Genomic DNA, 23,895 nt, shown 5'->3' with positions numbered 1-23,895 from the left:
ATGCACCTTTCTGCCTGAACTCATAAAATCATGATCTGCTTCCTTTTATGACTTGATCCTGAAGGCCTGAGTCATGTTCCTGCTCAGTCATAACAAGTCAAGTTGACAGGCCCTGGCGCAGTAGCCCAGTGACTGAAGTCCTTGCATGGACTACACCAGGATCCCATACTGGAGCTGGTCCGTGTCCCAGCTGTTCTACTTCCCTTCCAGCTCCCTGCTGGTGGTCTGGGAAAGTGGTGGAGGACAGCCCAAAGCCTTGGGACCCTGTACCCTCATGGGGTACCTGGAAGAGGATCCTGGCTCCTGCTTTCAGATTGGCTCAGCTCCAGCCAGTTGCAGTAACTTGGAGAGTGAACCAGCAGATGGAAGATCTCTCTCCATCTTTCCTTCTCTCTGTAAATTTGTCTTTCCAATTAAAACATAAATAAGTCTTAAAACAAAAAACCAACAAAAATTCGGGCTGACATTAGATACCAGTGACTCGTTGGGGCTATGCTCACTTGCTGGCTTACAGACCTGTGTGCTCATCAGCTGATCCCTATAAGGCAGCAGCACCAAGTGTAAAAGTGGATTTCTCTAGCTTGCCTTGTGAATGACCTAACCTCAGGGGAATTGTTGGTGCTGCTGGCTACACTTTACAGTGTGTGTTGAGGTTTGAGGATTCCCTTCCCAGCAGAAGGCCCAGGGCTCCAGCATAAACAGCCTTCTGGGGAGCAGTCTTTCCTTAGCTTTCCAGCCAGAAAGGCACCGTGGAGATCAGAGAAGACCTCGATTCCTCACGCTCGCCCCGGCTTCAGCCTTCATATAGCATCATTCTGCTTGGCATGATGAGTCGTCAAATCCTCTCTAAATAAATCCAACTACACAGAGTCATAGAGTTTTTTTTTTATTAGATCTTTAATAAATTGGTACTTGATGCTTCTGACACATTGAAGTGGATTCCAAGCTCCTTTCCTCCAGCCAGTGGCAAGCATGGGAAGAGAACCTGGGACCTGAACAAGAGTTCCTGCCAGCTGCTCTAGCCTGATGCCCCCTCCCAGAAAGCACACACCCAGCTCTCTCTGCCTTTCTATGGGGGAAGGGAGAGGCAGTCTCTCCCACATTCATCCCCACCACTGGCTACCTAAAGGGGAGGATGAGCACAGGGCACTTTCAACACCCTGCCGTTTCATGACTATTTCGTGAGCACCTGCTGTGTACCTGGCATTCCACCATGTTCTCAACTGGCCACCACGCTTTCTATTACAAGGTGGCTGCAGTCAGTGAAGTGTGCATTGCCTCATTTTACCAAGGCCATCTCCCCAGGGTGCTTTCAAACTGGGGTGTACCCGGTTGGATCCACAGCCACAGATGAAGCTGGTGGTTCCTTTGTGATATTTCCATATTCCTTGATTATAATGACTCAATTTCCTTGATTCTATGACACAGATCTTCTTTATACTTTAAGCCTTGCTGCTGTGGAACAGAATTCTCTGTCAAAGTGTCTATTTCATAGGTGCTGCAGACAAAGTCACATCGTGAGACACTGAGAAGCCCCCAAATCCAACAATATAGAAACTTAAGGGATTAAAAATGTTGTCAGGTATATGACATATTTCAGACGACTGTACAATAGCCCTGCTCCAGGTGTGTTTAAAAAGTTAAACAAATGGAATCACTCCAGAGAAGCTGTTTGCTTGCTTAGGGACTTTTCTGGCTTTACCTAGGAGTCCCTGAAAATGTCCTTTTTTTTTTTAGCTCTTCCGTGTTTGGGGACTTTGGGGAAGTAAGGGGAAGTGGGCAGAGAAGCAGTGGCTTGGAAGGAGGAAGTGTGTAAAGGAACAGCACAGCTGAGCATTCCAACCCAAATCTGAACTTGACGACAACAAGCCACCACGACTTGGAGAGGAATTCGTTGTCTGCGGCACGGAAGCGCCTTAGAATATGAGCATGGCCCTGTCGGAGCTGCTCCTGAGCCTTGAAAGCCCCTGGAAAAGCTGGGCCTGCCCTTTCCGGCTACCTTGTTGTGTTTTCTTTCCTTGTCCCTTGCCTGACCCCCAGCGGGTTGGGGAGGCCGCTTTGTTCTCTGCCCTGCGTGGGCGCTAGTGCAGCTCTGGGCTGCAAAGTTCCACTGCAGACCGGTCCTGGCTAGCAGGTGCAGCAGACGCTCTGCCGCCCAGCGTCCCAAGGCACACGCTGTTGTCCACACTCCGTATCCCTACCCCCACCTAGACACTCTTCCACCGCCGGTAGAGGCGTCTCTCCCAGACTCCTAGGAAAGCCTGACTGGCTCCTCCTCCGAGCATCAGTCCCTAGGCCACACAGAACAATACCCGTTATTCAAGGGGCTCCCATTCATTCTCTTCTGCTCCTCCCCCACCGTTACCCTTGAGAGAAAACTAATTTGCAGAAAAATAGCTCCTGCCAGCTAACTTCTCCGAGATGCGTGCTGACCCCGAACTCTTGTTTCCGTGCCTCGTCCTCCTTTCCCCTGCCGGTGCTCCGGATTCTGAACCTCAGGCTAACCCTTTAAAAGCTCCCATCGCCCCCTTCCTCTATCCCCGGCACACCACTGGCTGGGGAGGTTGGTGGTGGTGGTGATGGTGGTGATTTTATTATTTCCTTTTCTTTTTTAACTTGAGTGAGGCACTTCCTCTTTGCAGTTCCACTCCCTTTCTGGTATTAATGCAGGCGTCGATGGAGAAATGTGTGCAATTTTTCCAGTGTCTGCACTGGGCGAAGGGGGTGGGTGATGGATGCGGGCCCCGCGCTCTCCCTTTATCCATCTCCGCTCGAGCTGAGCGCTGGAGCGCGCTGCCGGCTGCTGAAAGAGAGCGGAGCCCAGCCCGCCGCCATGGCAGTGTGAGCGCGAAGAATGGGGCTGACGGCATTCCGTCCAAGCAAGAACCACTAGAACACATCGGGTCCATTTAGCTCCTGCTGCTTCTCTGCTCTCCCAGTGTGGTCTGCCTTGGCTGTCCAGGCAAGGAGGAAAGGTCCCGCGGAGTTCACGGTTTTGTAACTAATATTGAACGCCAGGAAGAATGGATGCCAAGGTCAGGCTAAGAATAAAGAAAATTGATTCGGAGGTCAGGGTCACGATTTTAGAGCCCTGCTCCCCTCCCCCAGTGCTGCCAAAATATTTTCATTATCGCTGTTTTTGTTATGGGAAAGACCAGGCCAATGTGAAGAGGCGAAGAGGCGAAAGAGACGGAATCCCGAGGAAAGCTGATAGAATCAGAAGCGATCTGTGATTTCTGGGGTTTGTGTTGCCCTGATGTTTCTGGCTTGGCAGGTGCTTCCCTTACAAAAGTATGTGGATGGATAAAAAAGCTGATGATGTAGTTTCCCCCCCAGAACAAGGCAGTTCAGGGTTTGGGCCAAACTGAATCTCAGTCTTTCTTTCTCCCTTGTTCTCACTTCCCCCTCTCTCTCCAGAGAAGCTGCAAATCAGTTCCTGCAGCTCTGTTTGCCGGAGCAAGCTGTGCACCCCCGTGATTCTACTTCTCCCCCATGCCTGCCTCGTATCCACCATCCAGGGCCGTATATTTTAACAAAATGCTGTTATTATTGGAGCTCTGACCCGATTCTGTTTCTATATTCTGAAGCAGAAAAGACTCCAGCGGCATGAAATTAGCAACACATTCTGCTAGTGTGTTAATTGTGTGAGAGTTTTTTTGGCAGGAGAATCTCCTAGCACAACACTGAATTTATTTTTTATTTAAATTCTGAAGCGATTTCAATGTTGTGTTTAAGGAGAAGCACCATGGTTTAAACCACTCGGGACTTACTGTATATTCGGGAAGAGGAGGAAAAAAAATCTGCCTAACGCAGTGGTGTAGAAGGAGTTACATAATTTTTTCTCCAAGGCAGGGGAGCTGCCAGCGCTGCCTTGTAGTTCTTCCTGAAACACTGGCACTCCCAGGCAGTGCTGTGTGACATCCTGGGGCCCAAGTGCCATACCCCCACGGCAGGTGTATCTGACCAGCACAGATGCCCAGCTTTGATGAAAACATACACAGGGAAACCACAAAATAATCGCTCTGGCCAGAGGGGCTGCCTTTCCCTAATGGAGCTCCACAGAGCCCACAGGTGACAATGTATGATGGTAGCTGTCGCCAACACGGGGATGGGGCAGCAATTCCCAGAGAGAAGGGGGAGGCTTATAGACAAGGCAGCGCATGTGTCCCACAGAGGAGGGACAGAGACAGATGGGAGCAAAGAAAAGACCTAGGAGACCTTTGGCCTCTCCCAAGCATTCTAAACTGAACCGGACAGCATGCGTTATCTCTCTGCTTACTCCAGCTACATGCCGTATTGGCGAGTCCGTGCTCACCCCTAACTCAGTAGTACCCCGATTCTTTATACTCTCTGCTTCTCTGCTCCTAGCCCATCTTCTCCCCAGTTCTTTCTCTCTTGCACCCCTCCCCTCCCTGCACCACTGACGTCGTCCTATGGGTGCGCCTTGCTGGCCTGCTGCTGGCTGTTCCCCTGTCCCTTGCTGTGTGGCAGGACAGCCATCTGCCCTTCTCTCTGGTAGCATGGCTACTGTACCAAGTCTTTCTGCAGCATAATGAGTCTTGGCCAATGCTGGGTTCATGGTCATGGCGGGGAGATCCAGTATGGAATTTAAATCCTGACTCACCTTGGAAACCCTCACGGGAATTGTTTGCTCTCTGCAGCTACAGCTGTGGAAGAGACTGAGCATGCCCAGGACAAGGATTAAACCAGGGACTCCACGTAGACCTCTGCACTCAGCCTGCAACCAGTCCTTTAGCTTCCTTTGCCTCGGGATCCCGCAGTGACAGCAGCTGCTTGCACTGAGCCCACCTTAGGGCTAGCCACTGTGCTAGACTAGCAGGGGCAGAGACGCCCCGGAGGAACCCCAGGGCATGTGTAACATACCTCAACTCCTTCTCACACAACCTCTAAAGGGCAGGTCTTCCTTCTTCTGCAGAGTCAGAGAGAATGAGACACCGTGAGGGGCGTATCTAAGATTTCACGTCAATTCCTGTGATTCCATAGACTTCTCTTTTCAAACACCGAGGGCTTCTCAATCCTGATTATCTGGGAGCCTTTGAAACATGGCAGTGACATTTCCATCTCAGGGGCCAGTACTGTGACGCAGTGGGTAAAACAGTCTCCTGTGACAATGAAATCCTTGATGAATGGTGGTTTGTGTCCCACCTGTTTCCTTTCCAACCCAATTCTTGGCTAATGCTTCTGCAAAAGCAGCAGAAAATGGCCCAAGTGCTTGGGTCCCTTCCACCCCATGGTCAGTCTGGATCAATTTCCTGGTGCCTGACTTTAGCCTGGCCCAGCCATGGCTGTTGCAGTCATGTGATGAATGGAGCAGCAAATAGAAGGTCCCTTCTCCCTCTTTCTCTGTAACTGACTTGCAAATAAATCATAAATAAATAAATCTAAAAATAAAAACATTCCCCCTTCTCAGACCAGCTGAATGGAGGTGTAGTGAATTGTCAGCTTTAAAAGCTATAGGGGAAATCTAAGGAGTGGCACCATGGTGTAGCAGGCATGGCCTCCTCCTATAGTGCCGGCATCTCATATGAACACTGGGTCGAGTCCTGGCTGTTCCACTTCCAATCCAGCTCCATGTTTGTAGCTTGGGAGAGAAATGGAGGATGGTTCTTGGGACCCTGCGTGCATGTGAGAGACTCTGAAGAAGCTCCCAGCTCCTGGCTCCTGCTTTTGGATCGGCTCAGTTTTAGCTGTTGGGGCTGTTTCGGGAGTACACTGTTGGATGGAAGATCTCTGTGTGTGTCTCTCTTCTCTCTGCAAATGTGCCTTTACAATGCAGGAGTCTGATGTGATACTTAGTGATGAAACAGCAGTCTTAATTGTGTGTCATCGCCTACCATACGTGGTCCTACCAGCTATGGTCTCTTGTCTAAAATGGGAATTTCACCCACTGGCTGCTCAATATTTATGATCCACTATCTACTATTGGCAAAGTTGCTATCATAGGCTGCACACTTCATTCTATTCCTTTTTTCCCCTTAGACTTATTTTGTGTATTTAAAAGGCAGAGTTAGAACAGACAAGTGGGAGAAAGAGAGAGAATCTTCAATTTGCTGGTTTACTACCCAAACAGCTGCAACATCTAGGGCTAGATCAGGTCCAAGCCAGGAGTTAGGAATCTCTTGCAGGTCTTCCACATGGGTGGCAAGGGTCCAAACACTTGATGTGTCTCTCTTGGTGCTTAGCAGGAAGCTGCATCAGAAGTGGGGTGGCTAAGACTTGAACTGGTGCCTGTATGAGATGTTGGTGTTGCCAGTAGCATGCTTACTCACTCTGCCACAGCGCAGGTCACAACTTTATGCTATTCTTACAGCAACCATGTGGGAATGAAAAGTAGTCAACTTCCTTGGCTCCAAGAATTTAGACAAACAAGTTAGTGCCTGGTGTATACAAGCCTTCTGTCTGTACTACGGCTAGCAGCATTCTCAGTCACTCTCAGATCATGACAGCTGTCCCCAGACTCTTTAGCCACACCCTCTACTGCCATCCCCTGCACATGGATGCCATGGGGTCTCATCTGAAGAGCTGAACTTCCATAAGTTTCTAAAAGCTTCAGACAAGAAACCTCATCCTTTTCCAATTCGTTTTCTGCCAAAACAGCCAGGAAAATCTTCTTTTAAAAAAAGTCCAAATTAAATGCATGTGCTTTTCCCATCCACACACACAAGTTCTACGTGTAACTTTTCCTGGCTGTAGCCTGGTGATGACTGTGAAGTCAACTGTCTAGAGTTGGTAGGTTAAGCCCCTTATAAATGTATCCAATGCAGTGGCGTGGGTGCTGAAATCCCCTCATCCTGCTTGCCATGCCTAAGACTGGAAGACTGCATCGCCCTGAGAACAAACAGGATATCCTTTGGGGCAAGAAGCATGTGGTTTTCCCATTCATACACACACACACACGTTCTAAGTGTAAAAGCAACCATCCTGACAGCTACCCCTTTTCGTTGTAATTGTGTAAGGCATACTGTGAAGATTCGCATTAGGGGATGGCTCTTGGGAGGAGTTCAAATTTGGATTGAAGCTGTGGGTCTCTCAAACTCTTGACAATGTCCTCACCCCTCTTGATTTCTATGGAACACAGGAAAGTGACAATCTGGATCTTCCAGCTGGGGAACTCTTGGGGCAGGACCAAAAAGGAGAAGCCTTCCCTCCCCTAAAGGCTCAAAGGGGGACAAGGAAACACCGAGCTTGCTCCCCACGCCCATCTGACACTTCACCTCCTTTGATCGCCCAGAGAATGGGAAACTTTGGTTGAAGAAATCTTACGGGGGTGAGGATGGTGAGGGTAATTTTGGTGGCAAGGGAAATGGTTACACTTGACCTCTGACCTGTATTTCAAATAAATTCATTCCAAGCTACTTACTTGATAGGTGAAGCAGAGATGAGGAAAATGAGATTTTGATGTAATAATCTGTGATGAGTCTAATCCATCAGATCATTGCCTTTCTTGGCCTTTAGACTGAGCTCTTGCACAGCACTTCTGAACCATAAAGTCCCTGAGGAATGACCTAGTCCAGTGGTGGGCAACCAGAGTCCCTTTAATAAAGAGGGTCTTCACACCACCTTTTTCTATTTCTGGGCTCCTCTGTGGGTTAAGTTGACACAGACTCATTAAAAATTATCTATTACTTTGTCTTTGATTAGAACTTAATTAATAGGACAGAATTTGGACATCTTATAATAAGTTCTGATTGGCAGTTCAATATCTTTAATTAAAAATTATAAAGAAATTACTGTGTCCCCAAATCATACTTTGAGTCTGTGACAGATTCCGGATTCCTAGACCAGTGTTTATTTCTAACATATCACCTTAACATTTCCTTTTCTATTTTTTTTTTAAGATTTATTCGTTTTTATTGGAAGGGCAGATTTACAGAGAGAGGGAGAGACGGAGAGAAAGATCTTCCATCTGCTAGTTCACTCACTCCCAAATGGCCACAGCAGCCAGAGCAGAGCCAATTCAAAACTAGGAATTTCTTCTGGGTCTCCCAGAAGAGGCCCAAGGACCTCAGCTCTCCTTCACTGCTTTCCCAGGTCATAAGCTGGAAGCTAGATCAGAGGTGGAGCAACCAGAACACAGATTGGCACCTGTAAGGATGTTGGTGCTTGCAGGTGGAGGATTGGTCTGTTTTGCCATCATACCAGCTCCCTTCCTATCATTTTCTTGGCATTGAAGTCAATGATGAATTTTGTTTTAATAATCAGTTTCAAATCACTCCACTTGAATGCAGTGAATTCCTTTTATAGATTTTACTTTAAAAAAAAGTATGGGGCCCGGCGCGGTGGCGCAAGTGGTTAAGGTCTTTGCCTTGCACGCCCGGGATCCCATATGTGCGCCGGTTCTATCCCTGGCAGCCCTGCTTCCCTTCCAGCTCCCTGCCTGTGGCCCGGGAAAGCAGTCGAGGACAGCCCAAAGCTTTGGGACCCTGCACCCGCGTGGGAGACCCGGAAGAGGCTCCTGGCTTCGGACCAGCATAGCATCAGCCGTTGCACTCACTTGGGGAGTGAAACATCGGACGGAAGATCTTCCTCTCTGTCTCTCCTTTCTGTATATTCGCCTTTCCAATAAAAAAATAGTAAAAATAAATCTTAAAAAAAAAAGAAAGAAAAAGTATGTAGCATGTGTAAATTTAAAGCTAGAGTCTTTGCCATGAACAGAAATAAACACTGTGGAAAACAAAGCTTGGTGACTGAACTCCAGCTAGCCTCAGTTGCCAACCATTTCTCTTCAACTCAAGTCTGTTCACTTCCTGGTAATAAACGAGGATGAGGGACATTAGGAAATGTTTGAGAGGTGTTAAAGCAAAATTGGCATCACACTGAGGCTCTCTTTAGACTTACTCAGAATATTGAAAGGCAACAAAAAGGGAATGCTTTTTCTTTGAAAAATGGTTTCATGTTCCTGCTGCCTTCCATCCGTGGGAGAAATTGCAGCACCTGGGAGATGGTACAGAGGTCAAAGACGAAAGGGAGCCTCTGCCTGTTTCTTCAGTTTCCTCTTTCCGGCTGCAGCAAGGATTCATGCCCGCCTCTTCTTGGATTAAACACCTCTGCTTCTCGTTTCTCTCTGTGGGTTTTGGTCATTTGATTACCTTTTGTTCCCATATGCAGGGCTCTCTCTATTGGGTCTCAAGCCTTGGGGTTCCCTGCTGCAGGATGAGAGGGTGAGTGGATTTTGGATCCAGTAGAGAGCGGGACAAGCAGGTGGTGGTAGTGGTGACATGTACAGATCTTGTTCTTTTCTTTCGGTAAGATTTATTCATATTTATTGGAAATGCAGATTTACAGAGAGGAGAAACAGAGAGAAGGATCTTCCACCTGCTAGTTCACATCCCAAATGGCCACAATGCCAGTTGCTGAGTCGATCTGAAGCCAGGAGACTGGAGCTTCTTATAGGCCTCCCACATGGGTGCAGGGTCTCAAGAACTTGAGCCATCCTCTAGCTGTTTTCCCCAGCTGTCAGCGGAGAGCTGTATGGGAAGCAGAGCATCTGGGTCATGAACTGGTACTCATGTGGGGAGCCAGACGAAGCACTGAACTGGGTCTGAGATTGTTGATCTTAACCAGGTCTGTGTATACCACACAATAACCCAGACTTATTTGACTCTAACATTTCCTTCCCATTCCCATCATGCTATGGGAATAGGAGAGAACCTATGGACCAATTATTACCTCCTTGCAGAGCCAATCAGCCCCTTTCTTCCTTTACCATCCTGTCCTACTATCCTTTACAGCTTCAACTCACCCTTCTTCCACAACAACTAAGTTCCAACACATTTTGTCATTTGATAATGCAGGCTGGATAGATTATTTAATTACCCAACCTTTTCGATCCTACTGCCCAGCCGCTGTTTAGAAATTTAATCATCTGAAGCCGAACAGAATATGGTTATAGATACCATGCTCCCTGTCACTTGAATCTCTCATTTAGCTTCTCTTGGTTCCCGTGTCCCTTGTGTTGTTTATACTGTAAAGCTCTGATTATCTCTGACTCCTTTACCCAGAAATGCTTATCTGAGCTGAGGTTATGTTACTGGATGTGTTTTATTTACTTTGAAAACTTCTGGCTCACCTGAACCCCCTGCTTATCCGATTTAATTCAATGCTTGCCTAGATTCTTCAGATCAGCAGGGCCTTGGGGACGCCTACTCCATTTTCTTATTGTTAACCTCGACTGCTGAACAACTCCAATTTCAGTCTTACTTTCCAGGATGGAAATTCATGCCGTGTTATCTGAGGCCGACAGTTGTTCCATTGTCTTTTTCCCTGCCTTCTTTTTAAAACCCACATTTGAAAATAATAACTGGGTTTTTGAAACCTTCTAAGATAGCTCGAAGTTGTACAGCCAAGGGACTGTCTTGGAACAAAGATGGTGCAGGATAGTGTCTTAAAAACAAGTTCCCTGAATTCCAAATATTTCTGTTTGTGAATCAGTTAGTTGAGAGAACTACTATCCAGGTTTCCCTAGTACCTGAGGGCTTATGGATAATAGGGAGAATAGTTGTAAAAAAAAATTAAGAGGCATATCCTTTTATAATTAATATATAGAGAGGTTCATCCGCAGTCAAGGAATAATAGAAAATCCTTAGTAATCATTTTTAAAAAGATTTATTTTCATTCTATTTGAGAGGAAGAGTTACAGAGAGACAGAGATTTTCCATCTGTAGGTTTACTCCACACGTGGCTGCAATGGCCAGAGATGAGCCCATCCAAAGCCTGGAGCCAGAAGCTTCTTCAGGTCTCCCATGTGGGCGCAGGGACCTAAGGACCCTGAGTCATCCTTCACTGTCATCCCAGGCCATAAGCAGGGAGCTAGCTCAGAAGTGGAGGCCAAGACAGGAACTGGAGCCCATGTGGGATGCCAGTATCACCGATGGAAGCTTGGCCTACTAACCCATAACATCATTTCTGGAAGGCAACTATGCTCACCACTATACCACCAACGCCCAGAGCATCATTTTTATAACATCTCACCTATGACAAAGGATACAACTGACAAACATTGAAGGAAAACCAACCACCGTCCAAGGCTGACTCTGGATGATCCAGAACGCAGATCTCTGGCAAATGAGAACTGTCCCTGTTTGTATACCACCTGTAACAGAAGAATCGTTACTTCTTCTCAATGATTCTGCACTGGACTCTCAGCTTGCTTTTTTTTTTTTTTTTCTTCTTGCATGAGGCAAGAAACATCATGGAAGTTTCACCAGGCATTTACTGAACACCCACAACAGGCAGAATTCCGTGTCAGTCAGCTGAGATCAGAAAGGTGCGTTCAGCTTGGCTTCTGCATTCATAGCCTAAGACATGAGTGTTGCAGTTTGTTTGTTCCTGGAACAAATAAATCTATAAGACGCATGAAACGATTTTGGAGACACTAAGGTAACAGCCATGAAAAAGTGACTCCCAAGAGATTTGAAACAAATGATTGTCCCTACAAATTAAGTTCTACAAAAGTGTACTGCAGTGAGTGCAGGGGCAGGAGCCAGCCCTGAAGCAGTGAGTGCAGGGGCAGGAGCCTTGCAAGCATCCTGGAGCCCAAGACAGCACAGATCTGCAAAGCACTGAGGGTGAGGGAGCTACTCAGAGACCTGAGTACCAGAAGTCAACAGAGGGGCCATCTTAGACCAGCAGGACAACACTGATCCAGACAGACATGGGAGGAAAGTGCCAATTCTAGAGGAAACTGAGCGTGGGCAGCACCTGCTGCATCCCACAGCTGGAACACCCTCTTGTCGTTAGAGCATGGGGGAATGTTTTCTTGGTAACAAAAACAGTTCACTCCAGAGCTAACCCATCACTGGTTTACACACATAATAAATCTTAAAAGCAAGGACCAAAAGGAACAAACTGTGCCTAAACCACTTAACTGTACCCCAGAACAAAGCTGAAGAACATTTATAGAAATGCAAAAAAGAAAAAATATATAGTTATTACTCAAATGGAGTGAATTTCAAAGTATAGTATCACACACACAAAAAATTACCAGGCATGTTAGGATGCGGGAAAATTTGACCAATAAAAAGAAACCGGCTTCCATAAAAACTCACAAGGGCATTCAACAGTTACAACAGTACAGACATGAAATGTGTCTTAAAGACCGAAATTGAACCTCCAGTACTGAAAACTGCTATTCTGATGGCGTAGCAGATTAGACACTGCAGATAAGATTTTAAGAAACTTGAGGATATAGTAGTAGACACTACACCCAGTTAAACACTGGGAAAAAAAAAAAAACTAAAAAGAATGCAAACAAGCCAGCAAGCAAAAACTCAAGGCTCACTGATCTTGTGGAATGATGGCAAGAGGCCCAGCGTTCAGGACTTTGGTATCATTAGGGAAAGTAGACGGAGGAATGGATGGAGAACAGAGCGTGGAACGCAGAAACCATAAATAACCCCAAAGACCCACACAGACAACGATTCCAATATTAGTGTGAGAAGAATATCCAAAAAGGGTCCACAGAAAGACACATTATATACCAGGGAGCAAAACCTAAAATGGCAATGGTTGTTTATGAGAAACGATGCCTTCAGATGACAAACGAGAAAAGCCTTTGGGGATAATCTGTCAACCTCGATTGCTAATCCTGATGAAAACATCTTTCAGAAATGAAGGCAGCATAAAGACTTTTCATGAAATGAAAATTAAAACAAGGAAAATGTGTTACCAACAGATCTATGTTCCCAAAAATGCGGACACTAGAGCAGCAGGAGCCAGGAGCCTCTTCTGGCTTTCCCACGTGAGTGCAGCTTCCCAAAGCTTTGGGTCATCCTTGACTGCTTTCCCAGGCCACAAGCAGGGAGCTGGATGGGAAGCAGGGATTCTGGGATTAGAACCAGCGCCCATGTGGGATCCTGGTGTATTCAAGGAGAGGATGTTAGCTGCTGGGCTACCACACCAGGCCCTATGATAGATTTTTTTTAAGATTTATTTATTTTTATTGGGAAGGCAGATATACAGAAAGGAGAGACAGAGAGGAAGATTCTTCATCCAGTGGTTCACTCCCTAAGCAGCTGCAACAGCTGGAGCTGAGCCAAGCCAAAACCAGGAGCCAGGCCCTTCTCCCAGGTCTCCCATGCAGATGTAGGGTTCCAAGGCTTTGAACCATCCTCCACTGCTTTCCCAGGCCACAAGTAGGGAGCTTGATGGGAAACAGGACTGTCAGGATTAGAACCAGCACCCATATGGAATCCTGGCACATTTAAGGTAAGGACTTTAGCTGCTATGCTATTGCGCTGGGCCCCCTACGACAGATTCTTAAGCCATGTGTAAGTATAGCAGAAGAAAGTCTTTAAAAGATAACACAGGAGAAAAACATGTAATTATAAAAATACTTAGCCTGAAAGAAGACAGGAGAGGAAATATGCAACACATAACAGATGAAAGAATTTACAAACAAGCGCAGGATGATGGATTTAATCTTATCAGTAATGAAAATTAATGTTGTAAAACACAAAGTAGTAGGCAGAGATTGAAAAGCTGGAAATAGAAAAGGGGCTGACACCGTGGCTTAACTAGCTAATCCTCCACAGCACCCCATTTGGGCACCAGTTCATGTCCCAGCTGCTCCACTTCCAGTCCAGCTTTCTGCTTGTGACCTGGGAAAGTAGTGAAGTTCTTGGGACCCTGAACCACTTAGGGAGACCCAGAAAAAGCTCCTGGTTCCTCTTGTAACACTCCTACCACTTAGGTACTTGATCTCTTATCTTGCTTAAAAGAACAAAGATTTATGAAGTTTAAGTAACTTGCTTAAGATCACACAGTCAGTAAGAGAGATGAGTGCTCACGGTCTGCTGGTTCTAATCTGAGCTCTATTTACTCCTGCTACTGTGAATTAATATCAAGGGTCACAAGAAAGTAACAAGAGTCCTTTGACTCTCTAGCCCCATAGTCCTGGAGGGGCTTGTATGTATCCTTGCTCAATGAAAACCATCAACAGACTACTGTCCTATGGTGGCATGGAAGCTACTGAAGTACCCTACTGTCAGCTCATGTGGATTATATACTAAATAGTATCAATTGGCATGGCAACAACAATAATAATAATAACACCAGCCATCATTAATTGGGTGCTAACTGTGCTGCTGATCTGAGCTGAGAACTTTCCATTCATTTACTTTCTCATTTAATCCTAAATAATCACATTGCAAGGTAGTGTTATTATGACTCATACCTATAAAGGAACTGGGAGACATCCAGTAGTTTGCTCAAGGTTATACAATTAATAGGTGGCAACATTGAATTTGCACTTAGGACAGCCTTGATTTGCATTTTAAAATCTAATGTATTGAGATATAACATCATGCAACAAAAGTGCACTTGTAAGTATATAGTTAGATGAACTTCCACATTCCTTCCTCAAAAAGATACGCATGTAAGCCTCTTCGACATCACTTTCTTAAAAAAAAAAGTCCAAGTTGACAGTTATTACTAAACATGCTCCTTAAAGTCAAATGCTCAGGATTTGGACCCTCAGAATAGCAACCAAGATCCCTTTGCTGGTAGCAAAGGTCAACACAAGGTGATGTCACAGCAGAAAATTCTGGCAGGAGGAGCAGGTGGGAAAGGGGACAATTGAATGGTGTGGACACAATGGTAATTACACCAGACATGAACTTTAAAAAAAAAATCTTTACAAGGTCTTCTGATCATCTACCACCATGTGACAAACCACCCCAAAATTTAGGTCTTTAAACAATGCATCATTATCTCTTATGATGTGATAGGGTGACCCAGTTTGATTGGATGTTTTTAATTCATTCAGGGTCTCTCATGGAGTCAACTGGAGCCATCCTTTAGCCGGAGGCTCAGTGAGGCTCATCGACACGGCTGGCGCAACGCTGGCAGGGGGGCTGGACGCTCTGTTGATGTATTGGCAGCTTGCAAATTCAGTGCAGTCACACTTCTAACACAGTGGCTGAATTCCTCCTAGGCAGGTGTCCTTGCTAGCCAGAGAGGCAGGAAGTACAGGTGCAAGGCCAAAAAAGGTCAGATATACCTGAAATTGGTATTTTGTCATTTCTCTCCCATTCTTTTGATCAATATGATCATGGGGCTTGGAAGAATTACCAGAATGGCAGAGAAGACTTAACTCATGATAGGAGGGGGGTGATCACATATCACTTCCCATGATGAGCGATACTGTTGCAGTCAACCTTTGGAAAAGGCAATTTGTCACAGATAGGTTCAGGTCAACTAAGCATAATGTATTAAGCCCGCCAGGCAGTATTCTAAGACATCTGTAAATTCTGCAGTCATAGGTCTGTGCTGAAAAATAGGGCTAGAATTTAGCCATCAAGGTGGCAGGCCAGGCAAAGACACCTGAAATGCACAGTCTCACCAAATCTTTGTGTAAACTCCTGATAAGGAAGAAATAGGTTCTTGAGATCTCAATGTTGGCAGAAATAGGTAAACACGCTCAAAAATAGTGAAGCCCCAGAAGCCTGCACCCTCTGTTCTCACACCACCAACTCCTCGATGCTCGGACACAGCAATGGATGATCATGGATAAGGCCTGGCTGCTAAAATGACCTTGGGCAAGTACCAGGGAAAGTCAATGTGAGATGGAAAGCTTAAAACAGATGGAATAGTGAGATCAGAGAATCCACTATTGTCTACATTCCTCAAGAAATCTCAGAAGATGTTCCCTCACCTGGAGCAATGTGACACACACTGCTGAAGACCACACTGACTTCTTTGGAGACACGGTACTGTTGGTTGTCCTTACAAACTGGGGGTGAATGCTATATCATTAATATAGGCTTCCTGGCCTCCATCAGGATGACAGGGTTTGGGGATGTCAGGACCCAGTTGGTAATTCTTAAACAACCCAAGCAAGGTATATATGATTATTTCAGGGGGAAACAAGGTTGGCTGTCAGGCAACTATGGCAGAGGAGAGAAAACTAGAATATTCCTGGAGTTGAGTCAGATGTATAGCCAGCTGAGGTGGTACTTGACTTGTAGAATTGGAAAGATATGAGAGTTGGCACAAGAATACCACAAAGTGAATCCAAAGTGGACTCCCTCTGTGGTTATCTCTGCAGTGCTATCTATGTCATTTTGGTGAATCAACAAAGTAGCTGGTAGAATTCTTCCACTGAGTCCCTGACCTATTGAATAAGAGCTGTTAGGTTAGGAAGGACCCAGTGGGAGCTTCTAAAACCATACATCCCCAACTCCACTAGTCAAGCAATATTCTCAATTCAACAGTGTATTCTGAAAGACAATTTGTGCCACTATAGACATCAAGGTATATAATGTGAAGTCTTCTAGCATGTTTCCAAAAAGAATACACAGATTGTGATGGACATGGAACCAGCATAAACTTAAATAAGTGGTAACCTCGATCTTAGCTGCTGAGCCAAATGTTAACATCTTCACTAAAACAGAGCAAAATAGCCTCCGGCACTTGGTGTGTCACTATTGATCTGGCAAACATATTCTTTTCAACCCTTCATCAATAAGCAGGATCAAACGCAGGTATCATTTAAGTGGGAAGGACATCAGTACACACTTATAATCTTGCCAAAGGCCATGTGAGCCTTCTGTGTATGTCACAAAATAGTCTGCAGGGATCCTAATTGGCTTCAGACTCTGCAGGCATATGGAATATTCTGGAACACTCTGTTGATCACCTCGTATAAATATAACCCAGTGAACAGAAGTAGTAAATTGTGTGTCAGAAAATATGAACTAATCCCCACCAAAATTTCTCAGTTGGTCCCATCTGTGACATTCCTAGGAGCCCAGTGATTTCAGGCACAAGGAGATAGCATCGCCGAGGCAAAGAACCAAGTGTTAGATCTTATCACTTATTTCTGTCACCACATAACAAACCAATACTTACTGATGTAAACCTCACTGTGTTACGCAGAAAGTCTGTGAACCAGGAGCTTAGAACACAGCAGGGATGGCTGGTCTCCTCTTGGCTAACCTGTGGCTTCCTAACAGGATTGAGCCCTAGTGCCCAAGGCACCATGCATTGGGAAGAAGCTAACTCTTATATAGTCTTCAGAGTTATTTGTTGTTCATCATACTGAAGAGAAGTGAGAAAGGTGTCATGTTCTGAATTCCATAACTGAGGTGAGGAATTCCAATGGAGATAAAATGGAAAGTTGGGAAAACTTCGGTGACTTGAGTTGACTCAAAGTAGCCTGAAATCTACTGGAGACCCTTTCACTTACATTTCTAGTGTCTGATCTGGGGAGTAGTGGGGCTTGAAAGTCAGGCTCAGGCAGGACCGATGATCAGGACCCCATCCTGTTCTCTCCGTGGGATGTAGAATCTCTGCAGTAGAGCAGCTTTAGGATAATTGAAAGTCCACCAGATGACGACAAGGGAGAAGCTACATAATCTTTTAGGATGGCGCCTCAGAAGTCATGTAGTACGTTTCCCACCATATTCTACCATGTGAGACAGTAAACAGGCTGGCCATGTCCATGAAAGCGGACGAGGATTCCGTCTCTCAGTGGAGTACCCAAGAATTTTGACGTTTTAGAGCCAGTAAAGTTCTTTAGGAATTGTGGGCAGTATACACCATTTTTGGGAACACTGCTCTGACCTATTTATTAGGTGGTTTGGAAGGCCATCAGTTTTGAATGACAGAGCAAGATGATAGATCTGTGTTGCAGCATGAGTGATCCTGACAGACTATAAGACTGGCAGACCTCAAAGATGCTGCTCATTGCAAACACGGATGGTGTGGACATGGCAGCTTCTTCGAGCCCCGCTGACGAGAGTTGCAGCACAGAACCTGTGATTCTGGAGCTAGCCCATCCTTCTGCAGAAAACAAACAAACAAACAAACACGTCTTTTGGATATCAGCTCCAGAGTGCTGACAGAGATGGGTCTCCTAGCAGTGGGGGGGCCTCAAGGGACCAAGTGACCACCAGAATCTGTGTGTTGAAGTAGGAAAAATCCTGATTAGATTCCAGGGGCCAGAGCAGGAATGGAAGGGGTATCATGCAAAGAACTTCAGAAATGATCGAAAGTGAGACCAAGCACTCCATGTGACAGATGAGGAAACAGTCCCAAACCAAATCTACACCGCTTCCTGCTCTCATGGGGTCAGGTGCCAGGTGACAGCCAGGGCATTGGTGGGCAGAAGCTGCAGTGCAGCTTCATTTTCAAGCGCACCCACCCACCCACACAACTCCTTTCCTGAACTCGTCTTCCTGAAGAAGACGCAAGTGAGAAAAATGAAATATAGATCAACCACAGCAAAATGAAATGATGGTGCCTTTGGTGGATTTTCACTTTTCATGAACACCAGGCTGAGTTTGGTTATTAGGAACCTGTAAACTGAGCACGTGTCATGACATTCATATTGATTTAATGTATGTTGAATATACACCAAGAAAAGAAAAGAAAAAAAGAAAAACTGGAAAGATAAGAGCTTTGTTGAAAGGCTGTTTGATTGTTGTGTTTTCCGCAAGTCCAAGACATCACACAGGGACCATTTGATTCACTAGTGACACAACTTTCCATGTCTTCTGTTGTAGGTGGTAACTGATCATATTTCACTCTAAAATGAAAGACGAGACTGACAACAAATCTAGTTATAGAGCCTCTGGCTAAGAGGAAGCCAAGAAGGAGATGCAGGTAAACTAGTTTCATAGAAATGAAATAAAGGACATGAGGGATCTTGCTACAGCCCAGGCTTTCAGAATTCTTGAGGTTTCATCTGAGCTCCTCTGTTACTTAAGTTCTTCATTATCCTGCCCAGGTGACTACTTCTGACCCTATACAAGTTAATGGACTAACTAACGGGGTGATGTGCTTGACAACTTTCATATGAGGAAGGAGTTTGCCCTCTCCCCCCCTTTAGGCCAGAGAAGGTAGCTGAGCTGGGACACACTTTTGAATGTGACTTTGTATGGTGCACACTTCATTGCTTCTTCTTTTCCTTCTCCTCTCCCCCTCCTCCTTTTTTAAATTTGAAAGGCAGAGAGACAGACAGATTTTTTGGTCCATTGATTCATTTTCCAAATGCCCAAATCTGCCAGGGTTCAAATCTGGGTGTGAACTCGAGCTCATGTGGATGGCGGAGACCCAAGTACTTGAGCGGTCACATGCTGCCTCCCAGGGTGCACATTAACAGGATGCTAGAATTGGAAGCAGAGCCAAGGCTTGAATTTCGATAGTTTAAAATTGGGGATGAGCATCCCGAGGATGCATTAACCATTGAGCCAAATGCCCACCCCCACAGTGTACATTATAAAAACTGAGAAGCCTCCTAGCTGACCCTGACTCTAAAGGATCTACAACTCTGGTCTCCAATCTGTCTGACCTCAGGGACTGTGAGATGGGGAAGCATCCATGCACTTGTTTCTTTCTACCATGACTGGGTTTATACTGCTCCTTCTGGTATGAGAGAACAGGAAAGGAGGACTGAAGGATCCTCTCTTGGGCAGCAGGGAGGGTTCTCCAAAATGTAAGGAATTCAGTTTACATCACAGACAGATAAACAGCATGCCTCTCCCCACCACTCTCACCCTCACTCCCAGGTGGTAAGGAGAGAATCAGGGACTCCTCTTGTGCCGTATTGCATGGTGGTGAAGAGCCATGTCCAGTAGCCCCACTTCTTGGTTAGATCTTATCAACTCTGCAATTTGCAATGTGCACCTCAGTGATCTTTATCTCAGTTTGCTTATGTGGAATTTAGGGGTGACAATAACTGGCACGGGGCAGTAAAGCCTCAGCTTGCAGGGGCAGTAAAGCCTCAGCTTGCAGCACCAGTATCCCAGATGGGCTCCGATTTGAGTCTTGCCTGCTCCACGTCTGATCCAACTCCGTACTAATGGCCTATGAAAGCAGCGGAGGACGGCCAAGTTCTTGGACACCTGCACCCACATGGAAGACAGGAAGATGCTCTGGGGTTCCGGCTTCAGGCCAGCCCAGCTCTGCCCATCGTGACCATTTGAGGAGTGAACCAACAGATGGAAGATCTCTCTCTGCTTCTCTTTTTCTCTGTAACTCTGCCTTTCAAACAAAAGTAAATATTTTTAAAAGCTAATAGCTAACTTTTATTTATTCAATATGCCACCCCATTCAAAAGTTGTTTTTTTAAAAATGTATTCCTTTAATTTTTATTGAGGTTATTCATGAAATTAACATCATCCCTGTCCCATTCTACAGGTGAGAAAACTGAGCCATGTAGCTGAAAGCTTGCAGAGGCAACAGCCAAACCCAGAGATTCTGGCCCCATTATTCTTCCTGTTAGCTTCAGTTGGTAGTGGGAAGTGTTCTCCCATGAGAGGACAGTTCTGAGACCTGAAGGAGTCAGCCATCTGGAGTGATCAGAGAAAGGAATGCCTGCTACCTGGCGAATGCTCAGTGAATGTGAGTTCTCACAGCTGCTCTTGCTACTTTGTCATGTAGACTGGATAATGAGGATGCTGACGTGGGAGGAGACATGGGAGATGGGATGGGATAGCGGAAGCAGCAGGAAATGGTAAAGTAGATTCGGGATGACTTGGGCCTTTATTTCCCCAGAAATTTCCCCTTCTCCCAAGCAGGGATGATATTATTGGTGTCCAGTTTGATCTTCGTGTAAAATTCTACCAAAAAAAAAAATTCTTATTTTCGGTTTGCACCAGGTGACCTGCTACCCATCTCCTACACTTTCAAGTTCTAAGTACCTGCAGAAGAATCTAATCAAATTATCCCTCAGCCTGTATAGTCCCATAAGCTCTTCAGTTAAGTTTCAGTTTGCTGACTTAGAGACCTTCCTTTTCTCCTGGGAGACTGACATGGTGACCTGCTCACCATGCTTGCTGCACACATTCCCAGGTAGGCTCGTCTTCTGGGCACCCCTGCCCGTGGCTGAGAGCCACAATGTTGACTTATGGACCATCGACTCCCTTGGCAGCTGCCTTCCACTTGAGCTTCACTGATAAGAGGCATCAGAGGGAAGTACCAAGGCAGGAGGAAAGACTTCAGAGGATTCATATTCCACTTCATGGATGTGTGCCTAAGCTTGTGACCCTGCCCTGTTGCAACTAACCCTTCCACAGTCACTTGTATCCCCTTTGGGAACAGGAATTCATTTCCTCTTCTTTTCTGGGGGCAAGTCTTCCTAGTGTCTGGGTATCTTGAGATCCTTACGTGCTCCCCGCACCTTTGCACAGCACTGAGTCAGGTCTTGGTCCTTGCTCCTCCCTTCTTCTATCCTATTGAAATCATCTCCTTGCCAGGACCACAGTGACTACAACCACGTTTGTGGGGATTGCTCTATCCATGAGGCCCCAAGGCTGAGCTGTAGTTTTTCTATTAGTTTTTATGATACAGGTTGATCAGGTTGAAACTGCTGAATCATCTGTATTTAGTACTTATTAACATTAAAATTGGAAGAGATGGTTGAGCATGAAAAAGAAAACAAGGATCACACATATTCTCAGCGAAAACAATCATAATAGTGTGCAATTTTTCTTATCACAATAGAGGCAGGTTGAATCCGCTGTTGTGTACCGACTCACATACGGTTTTCAACAGCTTCTTTCAACAACATGTTCAATCCATTTTGACACTTCTACATCAACATTCCCTCTATTTTTTTAAAAAAATATTTATTCATTTATTTTTATTGCATTTGTACAAACACAAAAGTTTCACACTTTCTGGTTCATGCTTCCAAATGCTTGCAAAAATCAGAGCTGAGTCAACCTGAAAACAAGTGGTCCTCCCATGTGATTCTCCCATGTGGATGGCAATGTTAGGGACCTAAGTTTTTACACCTTCACCTCCCGCCTTGTAGGGTGGACACTAAGAGAACGCTGGAAGGAAAGTGGAGAGGCCAGGACTTGAACTGGGCACTGTAAGGTGGGGTTCAGGCCATCCCACATCTCATCATCTCTGTATCAAATGCTTACTCCTAATAGATTCCTCTATTAAGGAATACTCATATAGGTTCCAGTTTCTCCTTGTTGCAAACTCGGCAGTGATGCACACCCTTGCACAATTTGAAATACACAATCTGGCCCTTCCTAAAGCTAACGCTGAACATATGCATCAGCAGGAGCAGCAGCAAGGTCACCTGCTCTCAAAAAAGAATTCATTCTGTCTGCCTGTGTGCCTCCCACTGACGCTGCAAGGTTCCACTGCACACAAGTATGTGCGAGTTCTCTCTAGACTGCAAAGGGAAAGGTGGTGAAAGGGGCGGGTAGTAGAACAGGATCTTTTCTTACCCAACAACCCCCCACCAGGCAAGCACGCCAGACTACCTGCAAGGCATAAGATACTGACAATTTTGCCAGACATAAAGAATTGAAGTCTTCCTTTCAGGCCTTTGTATATTTATTGCTCCTCAGCACAACAAAGAATGGTGCATGAGAAAAGCGGCCTTCCTGTGTGAAAGTAGGCTACCAGCTGACAGCACACTGTGCCCATGCCGGGCATGTTAACTCATTGTGGCTCTTCCAGAGGACCACTGCCAACAATGCAAGGAATTCCAGTGGCTTGCGAGGTCCCAGTGGCACGTAAGTCCCTCCCGGCTGATGTTGGTTACTCCAACTCCTGCCGCTGATGAGTTGTAATGACTACTTTCCATTCCTTTTCTGATAGCCTTTGCTAAAAAGCACTTTAGATAGCTCTGCTCGATTAAAAAAAAAAATTGAGTGGCGGTTTAGTCTTTTATTTTTTTTTTTAAAGGGGAATTTCTATGTCAAGTACAGAAGCTACAGTGATATCACGCAGAAAATCACCCCATCACTCCATTTTGGAGATATTTTTGATTTAGCTTCTGTGAATCTAAGCTCATGGATCTTCCCTGGGCTTGCTAAAGCAATACTATTAATGTATCAGAACATAGTTCTCTGGAGGAAAAAAATATTATGTAATTTCTGTTCTTAATAAAAGTCACAAGACACATTTATTTTAGAAATCGTTCTTGATGGGGGCAACATGATGGCATAACTAACATCCATAGAGTTGCTGGTTGTAGGTGCTCCACTTGTGATCCATGTCCCTGCTAATGGCCTGGGGAAAGCAGCAGAAGCTCAAGTGCTTAGGCCCCTACGCACGAAAGACCCAGTGACAGAATTTATGTGGGAAACCCAGACGAAGCTCTGGGCAGCTGACTTCATCCTGACCCAGTCCTGGCTGTTGCAGCCGTAAGGAGAATGAGTCAGCAGATGGAAGATCTCTCTCTTGCCCTCTCACTATAATTCTGATTTTTCAAATAAACACATCTTTTTAAGAAATGTTGATAGACTTGAATCTTGCTCCATACTGTTTGTTAACAGATGCAAAAAGGCAAGGTGTTGAAGGGCTTATGTTCTTCCAAAAGGGACAGAGGCTCTGGGACCCAAAGTTCTGCTTGATTGGCTATTTCCTTCATTTTCCACAAACAAATTCAATCCCGGATATAGCTTCTTACTTTATTATGTCAAGGAATTTTTACTTCAAATTTCCGCAAATTAAGAAGAACACAAACCTTTCTCTTGATCATTTTCCTCTCTCCTGGACTGGCTAGCACGGCAGGACCAAGATGTGGTTTTTACGTGCCAGATGGAGTTCACCTTCCCAGCACCCGTGGTCCAGCACTTGTTTTCTGTGTGAGCTGGGGAAGCACATGGTGCCTGGTGAGACGGCCTGTGTAAGCGATGCAGCCTTACACAGAGCTCCTGACATTGCTTGGGTTTTCTGCCTTCCCATTTTTTTTCTCTGTAAATACTTCACTGGTTCCCTGGAATTATTCATTTCCATCAGCGCCACTAGCCTTTTTTTTTTTTTTAACACTTGGTGTATTCAACCAAAGAAAATGAATAACAAAAACAATTATGATAGTGAAAAAAAAAAAGATTCAAAACTACCATATGTGAGACCCATGGGAGTTTCTGATTAATTTTCATGTTTGTCATTTAGTTCCGAGCT

The sequence above is a fragment of the Ochotona curzoniae genome, unplaced genomic scaffold (genome assembly GCF_017591425.1).
Source record: "Ochotona curzoniae isolate NIBS_2020 unplaced genomic scaffold, NIBS_Ocur_1.0 contig_2754, whole genome shotgun sequence".
In the NCBI taxonomy this organism is placed as follows: domain Eukaryota; kingdom Metazoa; phylum Chordata; class Mammalia; order Lagomorpha; family Ochotonidae; genus Ochotona; species Ochotona curzoniae.
The sequence above is the reverse complement of the archived record's forward strand: the minus strand, read 5'-3'. Positions refer to the sequence as shown.